At 43.0% G+C, this 17608-nt stretch overlaps 1 protein-coding gene across 1 annotated transcript in view; it reads left to right on the top strand.

Annotated features, from left to right (window-relative positions):
* Nucleotides 1-9625: 9625 nt before the first annotated feature.
* The window catches only part of LOC126283788 (scoloptoxin SSD14-like), a 506030-nt gene continuing 498047 nt past the window's right edge, over nucleotides 9626-17608 (top strand). The window contains exon 1 of the mRNA XM_049982303.1: nucleotides 9626-9786. The gene's annotated coding sequence lies outside the window, so the exon portion shown is untranslated. The remainder of the gene's footprint in view (nucleotides 9787-17608) is intronic.

Raw genomic sequence — 17608 nt, forward strand, 5'->3', positions numbered from 1 at the left:
AGCGACTAGTTATCAATAAATATTTCCATATCCTGCCCACAGCAGAACCAAGAAGCAAGTAAGAAGCAGAGAAAAAGCAGGAAGAACAGAAGTTGAAGATTCACAAGATTGAGACGAAGAAAGAAGATGTTTGAAGAATAGTCGACACACCTTCCCAAATCCCTATCCTATTGTAAACTAGTCGTCTGCGAAGTATTACAATGAAAAACGACCGCTTTCAGCGACACATGACGATGACTTTCACGCATACAAAGCCAGTAAACCATGAGATTCTACACTCACAGCTTCATTCCATTATGGGACCTCCACAACAGCAACACACACTTGCAAAGCCAACAAGGAACGACGAACGAAGCTGTACATCAAATACTTGCCCACATATCTCGCTCAAGTCCATCACCTTCATGCAAAAACATTCGCCACCCTCATGCTAAAACATTCATAGGATTGTGTGAATGTGTGAAATCAAATTATGTGATGTAGGAATTGTGCAAAAGAAACGCATGAAAAACTAAATAAGTTAAGCACACCAGACTGCTAATAAACTACAAAATAACAGTCATTGACTATGGACTTAAGTAAAAAATAGACTAACGATAAAAAGAGTTCATTAGTTCTAAAATGGACAGTATATAAAAAACAAAAGTAAGGCATAATAAACACAAAAACTATATGCCACTTATTTTCTACTCATAAAAATAAAAGGATAACTATATTTTACTTCCCTTGTCAATATAAACATATTTTTGATAATAATGTGGAAGAATATAAAAATATAAATTAGTAATACAAACTAGCACAGAACAGAATAACATGGCTGAACAGTATGCAATAAAATTTAGACAACAGAATAATTTCTCACTGACTTAGACAACGGTTCAATCATTGCCTAACTTCAGTACAAAAATTAAGTTCGAAGGGTGGTGATAGGTAAGGTGTCAGGCAAATCCAACACCTTCCATGAAAACCCTGACATGATAAGCAAATCCAGTAGTATGTCACATAGCACCGAATAAATCGTGACATTAAATTAACCAAAGTAATATGAGTGACGAGTGAGCAAAATGGAATACCATAGACTAACACAAGAATGCCTAAATGCATGTCATACCTTACCACAGTGAGACAGACGCAGTTCCGAGGTGAGAAACGAGAACAGAAGCTGAGAGCAGAACTGTATTAAGCTGGAAGGCCCTACGATAAGGAACAGACACCCACGTTTCCAGCTAACCGCTAGGACCACCCCCCCCCCCCCCCAGCCCATGTTAAAGGATAGAGCCCTCCAGAAGAACAGTATAGATCTTACGAAAACACAAAAAGGGCTACCCCAGCCCAGCCACAAGTTTTAGCATGAGACTTTTTCGAGCCTCTGTTACGTCAGGACCACCCCCCAACCCATGTTAAAAGATAGAGCCCTCAAGAAGAACAGTATAGATCTTATGATAACGCTAAAAGGACCACACCAGCTGCATGTTTTAGCGTGAGACTTTTTCGCGTCTCTATTACGTTGCCAACTTTAAAAACATTGCCCCACCACAAAAAGTATAACGTTTCTCATTCAATAGACAAAATTTTTGTAGGCGGAGCTTAAGGTTAACATTGAGACCCTGATTGGTCAGATGAAAACACAACCAGATAGTTTTTTTAAACCAACTTCGGTAAATTGTAGTAAGGAGAAGTTAGGAGAGAGTTGCTTCCGAGACGGCAAGGTGAACGGAGCTGTGCTGCCCGCCGCCCCCTGACGAACACCGACAAGTTAATGAACACACGCAATGCCACATAACAGCGCATAACGCTTCACTCAGAACTGTAGAAGTGTCATCTGTTACACCCTCTTTTTGCGTAATACTAGTGTCGATCGTCAATTAAAGCTCATGGTGTTCACATTTGCCACTTGAAGTAAAAATCTGAAACCTGATGATTTTTCTGTTATATAGTTATTGAGAAGCCACATCAGCCACTGTAATTTACGACAAGTTGGATAAGTAATTAAAGATAACTGAGGGTCACTGTAAAGCATTTTGATAGTTTTCTCTCTTGTGAAACTTAATTTAAACCTAGATTATAGATGTGATACGGCATAGGTCATCCTTCGATCTGTTGTAGAACTTGGAAACCCACTCAGGGAATATTCGTTCACATTTTTGTTGAACGCAGTTGGTTGTTATCATCCTGTATTAAAACATTTCCTTCTATCAATAGTGCAATTTATAAACAATGTTTTGTGAGTAGAATAAAATTTTCAATGGTAAACTTAACTGCTTTTTCGACGTTATTTTACCAGCTAACTAACAATAGGAAAGCCTTGAACCCCTTCCCCTAAATTTAGTTAGTATTGAGATTCTTTTACAGGGAGTGCAGTGGAGCTGACGCTGAAATCATTAAGTATTTGGTTATATCATCGCTAGTCGCACTGAACTCTCCTGAATTCTACATGTCATGTGTGGTCTGGCATCTCCTTACCAGCAACAGGTCCCAGGTTCAAACTAGTCAATTCCCTAAGAAACATGCTCAGAACGTCGTTGCGCGAAAGTGGTAGGGAGACACGATATAGAACAAACAGACACCACGCAGAATGTTAGAAGCACACTATAATATCTCAGAGCTAGAGATATATAACAAGGAAGTCATTTCATTTGCGCAAATGCACGTGAAGTCTTTCGACAAACCTTGGCTTTGAAACACTTTTAGCGAAGTTGGTGAAACATGAACAGAAAAGCTTTTGCCTTTTGCAGTTTACAATGAGTACGACGTCAGTGTGGAGGCGTAAGGATCTAAGAAGGGAGTGGGTAGGGGGGGGGGGGGGGAGGGAAGGAGAACAGTCCTATTGGTTGTGTGGAAGAGGGTAGAGATAACGGAGCACGATATCTTATAAAATAATACTCAGAACTATTCAACTGCGTTTATTGATCATCAAATATACTGTTACCATTACGTACATACTACCTACTACCTATAATATTGTCCTGATCTTGAACCCATGCAGGATACCCTCATAAACGTTCAGAAAACCGAGTACCCTGTTTCAAATGAACTAGTGATATACTTATGTTTGTTAAATGTGCAAGGATTTGTAAGAGTTGAAGTTAGTTAGAAGGTTGCTGAAGTTATCTCAATTTATTGAAAAGTATGGTTCTGCAAAAATACAGTTTACAACATCTGTTTCACAATCAATGAAAAAAGGCAAATAAGTTATACTCATTTGGAATTTAATTTTAGCTTTTATTACCATCATGAACGAATTTTTAAGTTAATCGAGCATAATTTGCCTTGAAAAGAGTAAAACCATAAACTATTCCAAGTGAAGCTATGAGTTCAATTTAGCTGTATTGAATTTTGCTACTGAAATAATCATAGAGTTTGACTGGTGATAGAATATAAGTTTATGGGTCGCAACCATATTCTTCTCATACTAGAAAAATAAATGGAATATTATTACTACTAATTAAATTTGATATATTTCTATAAATGGGAGTATAAACAGTGTAATTGTGGTATTATTTATTTTTATCTGTGGCATTTATATGTAAGTTAAGTCAGAAGCCCCTCCATGTTCAACTTTAGTTCAGTATTTTCTGCAGTAACATCCCAGTACTGAGTCACGTAATGATAGGGATTGTAGCTGTTATTAATATGAATTGGTTACAATTTTGCTTTCTATGATTACTAGTTTGTGCATCATTGATAACTGCTGCCATCCGCAGTTCAGAGTGACCTCCCTGTGTCCGTTTGTATCCTGTGTGCTACGAAAAAGGGAAATATTGATGTTTGTCCAGGCGTATTTTATGACGAAATGCTTCTCGGGTGAACAGCCTGGTACGAGTGTGCATAGGGCACAATATTTCGGCAATCGACCACGTTGCCATTATCATGTGCACTGATGTACTGTACATCAGCGCACCTGATGATGGCAACGTGGTCGATTGCCGAAATATTGTGTTCTATGCACACTCGTACCAGGCTGTTCACCCGAGATGCATTTCGTCAGAGGTGAAGATAGTTTAGTTACCATAAGTGTTCATAATGTCAAATGGATAGCACCACCGTCTGGGCCAAACGTTTCTGATCTAATCACAAAGAAATGCTGATTTTCGCTACAATCTGCACGGACACACGTCACAAGAATATACGGTGTATAGACATGACTCGCAGTAACACGATCTGCAAGAAGCGAAAGTGATGTGCATGAAATGTACAGATTAAGCTAAAAGCATGGAGCGAACTCACTCTATTATACGAAACACCATTCTGAAATAGCAAATCTGTATCGTCCGTCCGAAAGCTAGGACCAGAGCGTCGACAAGATACAAAAGCCGGTCCGTGAGAGCCTTCCTCCGTGACTACGCTGTCTCATACCCAGTTTTAGCATCTTGGCCTCTGACTAGCTCTCCAAAGGCAAAGACTTCGATCTCCATGAGTCGTTCCGTGTACAGCTACATAGAGATGAGCGCTGCATACAGCCAGGCAGTACTCTGGCTCAGACCTGTTACACATCAGCAACAAAACATTACAAGTGAGAGGCGCGCCTGCGCGTGTATTATGAAAATCAGTGCGAATAATTGACGCAAGTAAATCTTAGGTGCGAGGGTATTACTAGTGTGAGATTTGTACATATTATATTGCTGTTAGGTGGGTAACGCATTTTATATTGTTTTGATATTGGTTGCTAAAAGGGGGAAAATATGGCGAACTGAAGGTACAACGTTAGTGAAATCTTTTACAAACACAAATCATCTAGTATTTTCGGTTGTAAGAAGAAGAGCGGCGAAAGGAAAAACAGATTTGAGAGTCAACACAACTGGCTTTCTCGGAACTGATACCGAATTGAGGTGTGTGCCAGTGAAGATCAAAATTGTTTTTTGTAAGGTGAAAATGGTGCCGCTCGTTGTGGCCGAGCGGTTCTAGGCGCTTCAGTCTGGAACCGCGCGACCGCTATGGTCGCAGGTTCGAATCCTTCCTCAGGAATGGATGTGTGTGATGTCGTTAGGTTAGTTAGGTTTAATTGGTTCTAAGTTCTAGGGGACTGATGACCTCAGATGTTAAGGCCGATAATGCTCAGAGCCATTTTTTGTGAAAATGCTGTGCAACGGTGGTATACGGTAGCTCAGAGTGTTCGGTCAGAGGGCTGGCGCACCTCTGTAATTAAAACGCTGAGTGAATTATTCAATAATGAACATGTGACTATCATGTGACGTCCGCCCAGACCAAATAACAAGAACCATGATGAGAAAGATAAGGTAGCCTCTTTGACCAGTAATCGAAACGGCCTGCATTCGAATCCAGCCATTATTCTGCCAACTGCCTTGTTGAGAAGTGGAGAGAGGTTCAGGGAATTCTCTTGCCCTTGGGGTGGGAAACTGCCTCTAAAAGGCGGAAGAATCAACAATGAACAACGGCATCAGGATGCAGAAGGCAACGTGAACCACTGCATTAAAGATAAAGGAGGTAACTGCGAAGAAATCTTGGGTGGGAATACTTCAATTGATCGATGAAAGAATGAACTGCAAAAATACTCGGGGGAAAGAAGATTACAGCAACATAAATCCTTCAGGAATGAAATGATGTGCGAACATTACGGAAGGTAAACTACTCGCTGTTGCGAGCAATATCTTTAAGCGTATTGCCAAATGCATTGAGGTTCACGGACATCATTTTGAGCATTTATTGCATTACTGTGGTATTTACAGGTAATCACGCTGTAACAGCATGCGTTCTCAGACATGATACGTTCACAAAGGTACATGTATCACATTGGAACAACCGAAATGAAATGTTCAAACATACCTACGTTCTGTATTTTAATTTAAAAAATCTGCCTGTTACCAACTGTTCGTCTAAAATTGTGAGCCATATGTTTGTGACTATTACAGCGCCATCTATCACAAAGCGAAAAAAGTGGTCCAACTTAAACATTCATATTTCTTTACGTACTACACGAATATGTAATTAAAAATGGGGGTTCCTATTTTAAAAAACGCAGTTGATATCCGTTTGACCGATGGCAGCGCCATTTAACGGGCCAACCATAGCGCCATCTGGTTTCCCCTGCAAGCTAGATAAGTTTCGTTCTTTGTAGTTTTTTCGTTTGACGCTTATTTCGTGAGATATTTGGCCCGGTCACGATCAATGGACCACCCTGTATATGTATCCTCAGGACATAGTACGTGTCCAAAGGACATGTGACCTGTAACTAAAAAACTGTCATGGAAATTCCCCCACTGGCAAATGATTCTGGATTAGTCTCCCCTTCGGATCTGCGGGAAGGAACTACCATGTAAAGGAGACCGCTTATAGAACGCTGGTGCGACCTATTCTAAATCTACATGACTACTCTGCAATTCACATTTAAGTGCTTGGCAGAGGGTTCATCGAACCACAATCATACTATCTCTCTACAATTCCACTCCCGAACAGCGAGCGGGAAAAACGAACACCTAAACCTTTCTGTTCGAGCTCTGATTTCTCTTATTTTATTTTGATGATCATTCCTACCTATGTAGGTTGGGCTCAACAAAATATTTTCGCATTCGGAAGAGAAAGTTGGTGACTGAAATTTCGTAAAAAGGTCTCGCCGCGACGAAAAACGTCTATGCTGTAATGACTTCCATCCCAACTCGTGTATCATATCTGCCACACTCTCTCCCCTATAACGCGATAATACAAAACGAGCTGCCCTTTTTTGCACCCTTTCGATGTCCTCCGTCAATCCCACCTGGTAAGGATCCCACACCGCGCAGCAATATTCTAACAGAGGACGAACGAGTGTAGTGTAAGCTGTCTCTTTAGTGGACTTGTTGCATCTTCTAAGTGTCCTGCCAATGAAACGCAACCTTTGGCTCGCCTTCCCGACAATATTATCTATGTGGTCCTTCCAACTGAAGTTGTTCGTAATTTTAACACCCAGGTACTTAGTTGAATTGACAGCCTTGAGAATTGTACTATTTATCGAGTAATCGAATTCCAACGGATTTCTTTTGGAACTCATGTGGATCATCTCACACTTTTCGTTATTTAGCGTCAGCTGCCACCTGACACACCATACAGCAATCTTTTCTAAATCGCTTTGCAGCTGATACTGGTCTTCGGATGACCTTACTAGACGGTAAATTACAGCATCATCTGCGAACAGTCTAAGAGAACTGCTCAGATTGTCACCCAGGTCATTTATATAGATGAGGAACAGTAGAGGTCCCAGGACGCTTCCCTGGGGAACACCTGATATCACTTCAGTTTTACTCGATGATTTGCCGTCTATTACTACGAACTGCGATCTTCCTGACAGGAAATCACGAATCCAGTCGCACAACTGAGACGATACGCCATAGCAAGTCGCTTGTGAGGAACGGTGTCAAAAGCTTTCCGGAAATCTAGAAATACGGAATCAACTTGAGATCCCCTGTCGATAGCGGCCATTACTTCGTGCGAATAAAGAGCTAGCTGCGTACCACAAGAGCGATGTTTTCTGAAGCCATGCTGATAACGTGTCAATAGATCGTTCCCTTCGAGGTGATTCATAATATTTGAATACAGTATATGCTCCAAAACCCTACTGCAAACCGACGTCAATGATACAGGTCTGTAGTTAAATGGATTACTCCTACTACCCTTCTTGAACACTGGTGCGACCTGCGCAATTTTCCAATCTGTAGGTACAGATCTATCGGTGAGCGAGCGGTTGTATATGAGTGCTAAGTAGGGAGCTATAGTATCAGCGTAATCTGAAAGGAACCTAATCGGTATACAATCTGGACCTGAAGACTTGCCCGTATCAAGCGATTTGAGTTGCTTCGCAACCCCTAAGGTATCTACTTCTAAGAGACTCATGCTAGCAGATGTTCGTGTTTCAAATTCTGGAATATTCCATTCGTCTTCCCTGGTGAAGGAATTTCGGAAAACTGCGTTCAATAACTCCGCTTTAGCGGCAGAGTCGTCGATAACAGTACCATCAGCACTGCGCAGCGAAGGTATTGACTGCGTCTTGCCGCTTGTGTACTTTACATACGACCAGAATTTCTTCGGATTTTCTACCAAATTTCGAGACAATGTTTCGTTGTGGAACCTATTAAAGGCATCTCGCATCGAAGTACGTGCCAAATTTCGCGCGTCTGTAAATTTTAGCCCATCTTCGGGATTTCGCGTTCTTCTGAACTTCGCATGCTTTTTCCGTTGCCTCTGCAACAGCGTTCGGACCTTTTTTGTGAACCACGGGGGATCCGTTCCATCTCTTACCAATTTATGAGGTATGAATATCTCAATTGCTGTTGCTACTATATCTTTGAATTTGAGCCACATCTCGTCTACATTCGCATAGTCAGTTCGGAAGGAATGGAAATTGTCTTTTAGGAAGGCTTCTAGCGGCACTTTATCCGATTTTTTAAATAAAATTATTTTGCGTTTGTTTCTGATGGATTTGGAAGAAATGGTATTGAGCCTAGCTACAATGACCTTGTGATCACTAATCCCTGTATCAGTCATGTCTTGAGTACTGCTCAAGCGTTTGGGATCCCTATCAGGTCTAGTAAGGTCATCCGAAGGCCAGTATCAGTTGCAAAGCGATTTAGAAGAGATTACTTTATGGTGTGGCAGGTGGCAGTTGACGCTAAATAACGAAAAGTGTGAAGTAATCCACGTGAGTTCCAAAAGAAATCCGTTGGAATTCGATTACTCGATAAATAGTACAATTCTCAAGACTGTCAATTGAACTACGTACCTGGGTGTTAAAATTACGAACAACTTCAGTTGGAAAGACCACATAGATAATATTGTGGCGAAGGCGAGCCAAAGGTTGCGTTTCATTGGCAGGACACTAGAAGATGCAACAAGTCTACTAAAGAGACATCTTAACTACACTCGTTCGTCCTCTCTTTGAATTGCTGCGCGGTGTGGGATCCTTACCAGGTGGGATTGACGGAGGACATCGAAAGGGTGCAAAAAAAGGGCAGCTCGTTTTGTATTATCACTTAATAGGGGAGAGAGTGTGGCAGATATGATACGCGAGTTGGGATGGAAATCATTAAAGCAACGACGTTTTTCGTTGCGGCGAGATCTATTTACGAAATTTTAGTCACCAACTTTCTCTTCCGAATGCGAAAATATTTCGTTACTGGTAGGTTTGATCATCACGCCAGTGCTACGGAAATGCTTCATGAACTCGGGTGGGAGTCTCTAGAGGAAAGGAGGCGTTCTTTTCGTGAATCGCTACTGAGGAAATTTAGAGAACCAGCATTTGAGGCTGACTGCACGAAAATTTTACTGCCGTCAACTTACATTTCGCGGAAAGACCACAAAGATAAGGTAAGAGAGATTAGGGCTCGTACAGAGTCATATAGGCAGTCATTTTCCCCCCGTTCTGTTTTGGAGTGGAACAGGGAGAGAAGATGCTAGTTGTGGTACGAGGTACCCTTCGCCACGCACCGTATGGTGGATTACGGAGTATGTGTATGCAGATGTAGAAATTTTGAAGTTGTTGTTCCATCAATAACAGTGATATTTCCATTGTTGTAGCTCCATCGCAGCTAGCACTGTGCGCATGAAGAATGACACTGCTGGGGACCTTGCCTCCGCCTCCGCCTCTGCCGCAGCCGCCCGTGGTCCGTCAGCTGTCCTGCCAGCAGCGCCCACAACCGGCCCGCGGTTGCGGCAGTGGCCCAGTTGGCGGCGCTTCCAAGGGCGGCCGGCAGACGGCGCGCGCGTCGCGCCCCTCGCCAGTGCCCTCTCGTCCCCCTGCTCGCGGCCGCAAAGGACCCGTCCTCCGTCCTCCGTCCTGCAGCGCGCGCCGCCTCCGAGGTGAGTGAATAGAGTGCAGCGCGCCAGTCGCCGCAGCAGCCGGCAAGCGTGACAACCACCTGTCCTTCCAGCCTCTGCGCGGTCGCCCCCTGCGCAACAGGTGTCTCACCGAGCTGCGACCGCGTCGGTCTTGCGAATCATGGCGCGAAGATGCTCTGGTGGCAGCCCCTGACGTTTGTCGCACGCGCTTCTCTGTTGAGAATACTCCGTGGTTCTCGGGTTACCATGGCGACGATACCTGCGAACTGTGGTGTCGGACTTTATCACCTTGCCGCTGCCTGTGTACTCTTCGTTGTTTTTACAAGTGTCTACGATAATCTGACAGTCTTATACTTAGTTACAGTGCTGATACTTTTCACGTTATAGACGTATATCTGCATCTTTGCGTACCACTGTGAAATGCGAAGCAGAGGGTCCTTTTTATTCTGCCGCTGATTACGTCTTCTTATCGTTCCGTCCATGTAGGAATTGTGAGAAGAATGAACATGTTATTTTAGAGGTTTGGCAAGCGCAACCAAAATTCCACATGGTGAATGAAATCTTCCGTACTGGCTGTTATAATACTTTTATTAATAGCTCACTAGCGTATTTGCATCAGTAGAGAAGCATCTTCAGGTGATAGGGTTTCTAAACTGCCATGGCGCGCAAAGTGATTGCTTACACCCAAGTCCCGTCGTTCATCGTCAAAATAAAAGCAGGCTATGATTAAACTGACTGCGCGGTCCCAGTCAGTTTAATCATAGACAACTGCTTTTAGCTTGCTGTCTGTTTTTACCTTGACGATGAACTATGGGACCCGGTTCTATGCAATCACTTTGACGGGCCACGACTGTTTAAAAACCTGTCACCTGCACATGCACCTCTACTGATGCGAAAACGGTAGTGACTTATTAATAAAAGCATTATAACAGACAGAGCTGAAGATTTTGTTCACTACGTGAGAAGAATGATTGCTAAAATGCCTTTATACGCACTGTAATTAATATCGCGCTAGCGGTCCCTGCACAGGCGATACATCGGTAGTTCTAGTACAGGTTGGTTATAATTAAACTTTCGCTACTTGAGCCAGGGTGGGCGGAAAGCTGTTTACCATATCGGTACTCAACTTTGTAGGAATTATGTGCAGACTGTGCTCTACATAATTTGCGTTGTGAGTGATGTTAGCGTCATGACTTGCCATTAGGCGCTGGTACTGATTGGTACGACGTCGCAGCTTCAGTGTGCTTTTTAAAAATGGTTCGAATGGCTCTGAGCACTATGGGACCTAACATCTGAGGTCATCAGTCCCCTAGAACTTAGCACTACTTAAACCTAACTAACCTAAGGACATCAGACACATCCATGCCCGACGCAGGATTCGAACCTGCGACCGTAGCGGTCGCGCGGTTCCAGACTGAAGCGCCTAGAACCGCTTGGCCACACCGGCCGGCTCAGTGTGCTTTTTAGTAGCAGACAGTTAACATGGGCCCGGGCAAGATGAGCAAACAATTGGTAAACAATCGGTTCCGCGGGCTAAAGCCGCTTTGTCATGTGCAACAATGTCAAAAGGTCAGAGGTGTACCCATCGCTCCTAGTCGGCATATTACTTAGTGAATATTGTCTACTCCATATGGCCGAACGAAGGATGACAAAGACGTGATCACCGTTCGCTCGCCAACCTAAAGTAAACGATATTCATTACATATTATATCGACTAGGAGCAATGGCTACCGCTACGACTTTTTGATGGTGTTGCACATGATGGCGCTTTAGACCGCGAAGCCGGTTGTATGTCATTAAAAGAAGAATGTTGCCACACGTCAGCCGAATTCTTCTAACATCATTCACTCGTAAAGCTGTCTCATCAAAACAACAGCAGTGGTGGCTCTGCTCTTCACGAGTATCACAGCATTAAAGGAAGACCGAGAGTTCTTCCTTCCGCACCGCGCAAGTTCGAATTGCGCGGCCGTTTCGGAACTCCTCCTGGCAGAGGATTGCGTCCAATTGCGCCACAAATTCTTGAAGAAATTGCTGTTGCCTTATCTGAGAATCCTGGACGCTTTGTTCAGCCTTCAGGCAGTGGACAAGCTGTGTCACGTCAGCTGAACATTCCGTGGTCCAGCTTTCGAAATGTGCTCCGAACAACTGTCCCGCAATCTCTAGTGCGGTTCCAGGCTCTCTGGATGCAGAGAGAGAGTCGTCACATTGAGGAACGTCTGTAAGCTCTAACGTAAACATTGTCCGCAATTAACAAATGTTATCCTCTCATGCGGAAATTAAAATGTGTTTCTTTCAATGGTTTATTTTTTATTTCTCTTCCGCACGTCCTTACAAATGTTTCCACAAAGTTTCATTGTCCTAGGACCATTCGTTTTTTCTTGGAGGTTCTCTCAAATAATGAAAGTTTAATTGTAGCTACACTGTATGTTCCTAGATTTTAATTTCATCCGTTATAAAACATTTTCGAAAGCCTCCAACTGTGTCGGTAATGATTTAAATAATAAAATTCTGCAACAGTTATTTTTTATTCCTATAGCTCGACGCGGCTAAAGGAATTATTTCCCATTTTCATGTGCTACAGGAGTTTGCAGTAGTATGTCTGTTACGTCTATGTTGTTGTGTTGCCCCGTAGTCGTCTTTTTGTGGTCTTTATTGTGCCTCATTGATTACGCAGAAATTCACACACCCGCAAACCATCGGCCACACTGTTTTGAGTAATGAAGGAGACACAATACGTTAAGACAAAAGAAGAGGCTTTCAGGCAGAGTTGGTTGGTGTTCGGCTATCGCCGGACATGTCCTGCTTTTTACGGTCGTGGCTGCCAAATATGTTCAAATTCGGCCCGTCCGCCTTTCCTTAGGCGTTCTAATGATGGAGCAGAGATCACAAAACTGATAGTGACGTTAGAGCGTGGGATAAGTATAAGAAGGAATAAGGAGGCGCACCGTAAGAACATACCAGCATTCTGACGTGTGCTACCGTTGCGACTGTGTGCTATTGCTGAACGAGCCCAACACACAGTGTCACAACCAAGCCACGTTGCAGAGCGAGCGAGGCAAAGCAGAATGTGCCGATCAGCCGATGCCACTTCGCCCGAAGCGCCCCGCCACGCCCGTGCGTCGCTCATACACGTGCTCAGACACGCAAGTGCGAACGAGAGTTAAGTCTTGCTGCGCCTAAGCTAGGACAGCGCATCACGCATGATTTCGCACGCAACAGCGTTCGTTCACTGGGAACCACACCTTACTGTTTATTTTCTTTAACCCTTTAAGACTCAACAATATGAATAAAATGAAGTTTAAAACTTTTCACAAAATTAACCTTTATTATCATCATTAGCAAGGAATAAATTGGCAAAAAGTAAGCAACAGATTTATTTTTTCAGGATAAGGTTTCACTTTGAAATATAATTTTAATATTTTTCACAAAATTAACTTTAATTAACATAGTAAGCAACGAACACAAGAAGGAATTGGCAAAAAGTAAATAATCAGTTATTTTCAGGGGGTGTTTTCACATGGAACCACTGGGATATACGGTTTCTAACCAGCCATCATTTAATATGATATAATTGGAAACAATTTCTCATTTTTCCTAGGCACAATTCCACATCTCGAAACTCCTGTGAAATCACAATACCTAAAATAAATTATAGTCCTAAATAACAAGCAAAAATGGGCCTAAAATTAATAAAGTTATATCAAAAGTTCGTACTGTGCCCGTAGTTTCACTTCAAAATCATTAACAAAAGCAATACTACAAACTCCAACTTACGTTACAGTAACTTTAATAAATTTATATCAAAAGTACGTACTGTCCGCTTTGTTTCATTTCGAAATCATTAATAAAAGCAATAGGACAAACTACAATTTACGTTACAGTAACTTTAGATACATGAGTAGTTACTTTCACTCTAGTGATCTCCTCAGTATGGTCACTCTAGAACAGCAACATGTCACAATTTCCTACAACAGCTTAGGCACAATCTCTGCGCCGACTGTTGCTTCGAACAGTATAAATGACTGCCGCAGTGCACTGCATTTGTAGAAGTACCTGTATACCACTAGATGTCTGTCTTCCACTTGCATCGATGGTTTAATGCGAAAGGCGCTGGGAATTCAAAACAAAATTAATAAAACGGGGCTTTGAAGCAGCAACAATTCGTACTCCATGGCTTTTTTTTTTTTAAAAAAAAAAAAAGAAGCTCGACGCAAAAAGATGGAATTATCCGAATACGACGCAAATTGGAAGATGTGATGTGTATGTACAGACAAATAAATGATTTATTCAAAAGGAAGAGCTTCACAAATTGAGCAGGTCTGACCCTTACGCAAGCAGTTATTCGACTTGGCTTTGATTGATAGAGTTGAAACTTACTGGCAGATTAAAACTGTGTGCCGGACCGAGACTCGAACTCGGGACCTTTGCCTTTCGCGGGCAAGTGCTGTGGGGACGGGTCGTGAGTCGTGATTGGGTAGCTCAGTTGGTGGAGCACTTGCCCTCGAAAGGCAAAGGTCCCGAGTTCGAGTCTCGGTGCGGCACACAGATTCAATCTACCAGGAAGTTTAATATCAGCGCACACTCCACTGCAGAGTTAAAATCTCATTCTGGAGATTGATAGAGTTGTTAGTTGTCCTCCTGAGGGATATCATGCCAAAATCGGCCCAATTGGCGCGTTAGAAATTCAAAATTCGAAATGGAGAGATGCGGCGATCTTGCTGGGCAAGATAAGAGTCTAGTAAGCACGAGGACCAGCAGTAGCAACTCTCACTGTGGTCGGGCTGGCATTATCTTGCTGAAATGTAAGCACTTGACGTCTTGCCATGAAGGGCAACAAAACTGGATGCACAATGTCGTCGACGTACCACTCTGCTGTAAGGGTGCTGCGAATGACAGCCAAAAGGGTCCTGCTATGAAACTAAATGGCATCCCAGACCACCAGTCCTGGTTGTCGAGACGTCTGGCGGATTGGTATCACACTGTTGTCAGGGGCGTATGCAGACAGTCTCACTTGTCACCGAAGCTCATTCTTAAGCGGGACTCAAGACAATTCTATTCCAGTCAATAAAATTCCAGGCCGAAAACGTGTCTGTATACGTCATGGACCGTGGTGGGATACCAACCCGAGTGTCGCCGACAACCGGGAATGACGGTATGGCGAGCCACTTCTTTATACAGCAGGACCCACTTTTGGGTGTCATCCAGGGCACCTTTACAGCACAGCGGTACAGCGACGATATTCTACGCCCTATTTTGTTGCCTTTCATGGCAAGAGAGGCTGGCCTTACACTTCAGAAAGATAATGCCCGCACGACCACGGCGAGAGTTTCTGCTGCTTGTCTTCGCGCTTGCCAATGGCTACTTTGCCCAGAAAGGCCGCCAGATCTCTGCCCCAGTTGAGAACGCTCGGAGAATTATGAACAGTGTCCTCCAACCGTCTCTAAAGCGCCAACTGGACGGAATTTACCACGATATCCTTTTGAGAGGCCAGACAAACGTGTGGTTCCTGAAGAGGGGCAGCAGCCTTTTCAGTAGTTGCAGGGGCAACAGTCTGGATGATTGACTGATCTGGCCTTGTAACAATAACCAAAACAGCCTTGCTGTGCTGGAACTGCGAACGGCTGAAAGCAAGGGGAAACTACAGCCGTAATTTTTCCCGAGGGCATGCAGCTTTACTGTATGATTAAATGATGATGGCATCCTCTTGGGTAAAATATTCCGGAGGTAAAATAGTCCTCCATTCGGATCTCCAGGCGGGGACTACTCAAGAGGATGTCGTTATCAGGAGAAAGAAAACTGGCGTTCTACGGGTCGGAGTGTGGAATGTCAGATCCCTTAATCGGGCAGGTAGAAAATTTAAAAAGGGAAATGGATAGGTTAAAGTTAGATATATTGGGAATTAGTGAAGTTCGGTGGCAGGAGGAACAAGACTTCTGGTCAGGTGACTACAGGGTTATAAACACAAAATCAAATAGGGGTAATGCAGGAGTAGGTTTAATAATGAATAGGAAAATAGGAATGCGGGTAAGCTACTGCAAACAACATAGTGAACGCATTATTGTGGCCAAGATAGATACGAAGCCCACACCTACTACAGTAGTACAAGTTTATATGCCAACTAGCTCTGCAGATGACGAAGAAATTGAAGAAATGTATGATCAAATAAAAGAAATTATTCAGATAGTGAAGGGTGACGAAAATTTAATAGTCATGGGTGACTGGAATTCGAGTGTAGGAAAAGGGAGAGAAGGAAACGTAGTAGGTGAATATGGACTGGGGCAAAGAAATGAAAGAGGAAGCCGTCTGGTAGAATTTTGCACAGAGCACAACTTAATCATAGGTAACACTTGGTTCAAGAATCATAAATGAAGGCTGTATACATGGAAGAACCCTGGAGATACTAAAAGGTATCAGATAGATTATATAATGGTAAGACAGAGATTTAGGAACCAGGTTTTAAATTGTAAGACATTTCCAGGGGCAGATGTGGACTCTGACCACAATCTGTTGGTTATGAACTGTAGATTAAAACTGAAGAAATTGCAAAACGGTGGGAATTTGAGGAGATGGGACGGACCTGGATAAACTGACTCAACCAGAGGTTGTACAGAGTTTCAGAGACAGCATAAGGGAACAATTGACTGGAATGGGGGAAAGAAATACAGTAGAAGAGGAATGGGTAGCTCTGAGGGATGAAATAGTGAAGGCAGCAGAGGATCAAGTAGGTAAAAAGACGAGGGCTAGTAGAAATCCTTGGATAACAGAAGAAATATTGAATTTAATTGATGAAAGGAGAAAATATAAAAATGCAGCAAACGAAGCAGGCAAAAAGGAATACAAACGTCTCAAAAATGAGAGCGACATAAAGTGCAAAATGGCTAAGCAAGAATGGCTAGAGGACAGATGTAAGGATGTAGAGGCTTATCTCACTAGGGGTAAGATAGATACTGCCTACAGGAAAATTAAAGAGACCTTTGGAGAAAAGAGAGCCACTTGTATGAATATCAAGAGCTCAGATGAAAACCCAGTTCTAAGCAAAGAGGGGAAAGCAGAAAGGTGGAAGGAGTATATAGAGGGTCTATACAAGGGCGATGTACTTGAGGACAATATTACGGAAATGGAAGAGGAGGTAGATGAAGATGAAATGGGAGATACGATACTGCGTGAAGAGTTTGACAGAGCACTGAAAGACCTGAGTCGAAACAAGGCCCCTGGAGTAGACAACATTCCATTGGAACTACTGACGGCCTTGGGAGAGCCAGTCCTGACAAAACTCTACCATCTGGTGAGCAAGATGTGTGAGACAGGCGAAATACCCTCAGACGTCAAGAAGAATATAATAATTCCAATCCCAAAGAAAGCAGGTGTTGACAGATGTGAAAATTACCGAACTATCAGTTTAATAAGTCACAGGTGCAAACTACTAACGCGAGTTCTTTACAGACGAATGGAAAAACTAGTAGAAGCCGACCTCGGTGAAGATCAGTTTGGATTCCGTAGAAATATTGGAACACGTGAGGCAATATTGACCCTACGACTTATCTTAGAAGCTAGATTAAGGAAGGGCAAGCCTACGTTTCTAGCATTTGTAGACTTAGAGAAAGCTTTTGACAATGTTGACTGGAATACTCTCTTTAAAATTCTGCAGGTGGCAGGGGTAAAATACAGGGAGCGAAAGGCTATTTACAATTTGTACAGAAACCAGATGGCAGTTATAAGAGTCGAGGGACATGAAAGGGTAGCAGTGGTGGGGAAGGGAGTGAGACAGGGCTGTAGTCTATCCCCGATGTTATTCAATCTGTATATTGAGCAAGCAGTGAAGGAAACAAAAGAAAAATTCGGA

Source organism: Schistocerca gregaria, chromosome 1 (assembly GCF_023897955.1).
Source record: "Schistocerca gregaria isolate iqSchGreg1 chromosome 1, iqSchGreg1.2, whole genome shotgun sequence".
Classification (NCBI taxonomy): Eukaryota; Metazoa; Arthropoda; class Insecta; order Orthoptera; family Acrididae; genus Schistocerca; species Schistocerca gregaria.